The sequence below is a fragment of the Bison bison genome, unplaced genomic scaffold (assembly GCF_000754665.1).
Source record: "Bison bison bison isolate TAMUID 2011002044 unplaced genomic scaffold, Bison_UMD1.0 scf7180017864289, whole genome shotgun sequence".
Classification (NCBI taxonomy): domain Eukaryota; kingdom Metazoa; phylum Chordata; class Mammalia; order Artiodactyla; family Bovidae; genus Bison; species Bison bison.
The window spans coordinates 19056500-19059409 of record NW_011494861.1 but is presented as its reverse complement, the minus strand read 5'-3'; positions in this window follow the sequence as shown (position 1 = coordinate 19059409).

The window sequence follows — 2910 nt, the reverse complement described above, 5'->3', positions numbered from 1 at the left end:
GCTTCATTTGCTATTATTTTCTCCCATTCTGAAGGCTGTATTTTCACCTTGCTAATAGTTTCCTTTGATGTGCAGAAGCTTTTAAGGTTAATTAGGTCCCATTTGTTTATTTTTGCTTTTATTTCCAATATTCTGGGAGGTGGGTCATAGAGGATCCTGCTGTGATGTATGTCAGAGAGTGTTTTGCCTATGTTCTCCTCTAGGAGTTTTATAGTTTCTGGTCTTACGTTGAGATCTTTAATCCATTTTGAGTTTATTTTTGTATATGGTGTTAGAAAGTGTTCTAGTTTCATTCTTTTACAAGTGGTTGACCAGATTTCCCAGCACCACTTGTTAAAGAGATTGTCTTTAATCCATTGTATATTCTTGCCTCCTTTGTCAAAGATAAGGTGTCCATATGTGCGTGGATTTATCTCTGGGCTTTCTATTTTGTTCCATTGATCTATATTTCTGTCTTTGTGCCAGTACCACACTGTCTTGATGACTGTGGCTTTGCAGTAGAGCCTGAAGTCAGGTAGGTTGATTCCTCCAGTTCCATTTTTCTTTCTCAAGATCGCTTTGGCTATTCGAGGTTTTTTGTATTTCCATACATATGTGAAATTATTTGTTCTAGCTCTGTGAAGAATACTGTTGGTAGCTTGATAGGGATTGCATTGAATCTATAAATTGCTTTGGGTAGTATACTCATTTTCACTATATTGATTCTTCCAGTCCATGAACATGGTATATTTCTCCATCTATTAGTGTCCTCTTTGATTTCTTTCACCAGTGTTTTATAGTTTTCTATATATAGGTCTTTAGTTTCTTTAGGTAGATATATTCCTAAGTATTTTATTCTTTTCATTGCAATGGGGAATGGAATTGTTTCCTTAATTTCTCTTTCTGTTTTCTCATTATTAGTGTATAGGAATGCAAGGGATTTCTGTGTGTTGATTTTATATCCTGCAACTTTACTATAATCATTGATTAGTTCTAGTAATTTTCTGGTGGAGTCTTTAGGGTTTTCTATGTAGAGGATCATGTCATCTGCAAATAGTGAGAGTTTTACTTCTTCTTTTCCAATTTGGATTCCTTTTACTTCTTTTTCTGCTCTGATTGCTGTGGCAACGTTTCTTTTGTGAGATAAATCTACTTGGTCATGGTACATATTCCTTTATAAATGTTGCCAAATACACTTTGCTACTATTTTGTTGAATATTTTTTAATCTGTGTTTATGAGGTATAGTGACCTATAGTTTCTTTTCTGGTGATATCTTTGACTTTGGAATCAGAGTAATATCAAGGATATTTTCATGCTATTGTTAAGTGGTATTGCTTTCTAATTCATATTCCAATTGTTTACTTTACTGTTAGTTTTTTTCCTGTATCAAACATGAAAGCACTTTTTCCTATGACACAGTTATTGTAATGCTCTCATAAGTTTTAATCCAGAGGCTTTATAACCTTAGCTATTAGATTTAAGTCTGTATTCATCTCAGGTTAATTCAGGAGCGTGGGGTTTGCTTTATTTCTCCCATTGCATTTTTAGGCTTCCCAGGGGTTACTAGTGGTAAAGAAACTGACTGCCAATGCAGGAAAGAGGAGACGCGTGCTTGATCGCTGGGTCAGGAAGATACCCTGGAGGAGAACATGGCAATCCATTCCAGTATTCTTGCCTGGAGAATCCCATGAACAGAGTAGCCTTGTGGGCTACAGTCCACAGGGTTGCAAAGAGTTGGACACAGCTGAAGCTACTCAACACACACACACACATTGCATATTCAATACTTTAAAAAATTGAATTTCTTTGAAACATTTGTTCAATACTACTTTACTGTTTAGGTTTTGGACAATTTAATTAAATTATTTGTTTGTATTTTTGCCATTATTACCATGGTTTTGATTACTGCATCTTGGTAGTAAATCTTTGAAGTCAACTAGAAAAATCCTCAAACTTAGTTTTCTGATTTCAATATTGTTATGACAATTCTATGTCCTTTACAGTTTATTTAAAATTTAGGAAGTAATTACCAATTTCTATGAGAACATCTGCAGATATTTTCTTCAAATTTCATTGACAATATAGACTCAATTTGAGAAAATTAATGTCTTAAAATATAAAGCTTTTCAATTCATGAATACAATACAGTTTCATTTTATTTGAATTGTCTTTTTTCTTTTTTTTAGCAACTTTTGATTTTAGTTCTCAGTGTAGAAGTCTTATATCTCTTTTGTTACATTTTTTCCTAAGCATTTTTTAAATTTATTTTTTAAAATTTTATTTTATTTTTAAACTTTATATAATTGTATTAGTTTTGCCAAACATCAAAATGAATCCGCCGCAGGTATACATGTGTTCCCCATCCTAGACCCTCCTCCCTCCTCCCTCCCCATACCATCCCTCTGGGTCGTCCCAGTGCACCAGCCCCAAGCATCCAGTATTGTGCATCGAACCTGGACTGGCATCTCGTTTCCTACATGATATTTTATGTGTTTCAATGTCATTCTCCCAAATCTTCCCACCCTCTCCCTCTCCCACAGAGTCCATAAGACTGTTCTATACATCAGTGTCTCTTTTGCTGTCTCGTACACCGGGTTATTGTTACCATCTTTCTAAATTCCATATATATGCATTAGTATACTGTATTGATGTTTTTCCTTCTGGCTTACTTCAGTCTGTATAATAGGCTCCAGTTTCATCCACCTCATTAGAACTGATTCAAATGTATTCTTTTTAATGGCTGAGTAATACTCCATTGTGTATATGTACCACAGCTTTCTTATCCATTCATCTGCTGATGGACATCTAGGTTGCTTCCATGTCCTGGCTATTATAAACAGTGCTGCGATGAACATTGGGGTACACGTGTCTCTTTCCCTTCTGGTTTCCTCAGTGTGTATGCCCAGTAGTGGGATTGCTGGATCATAAGG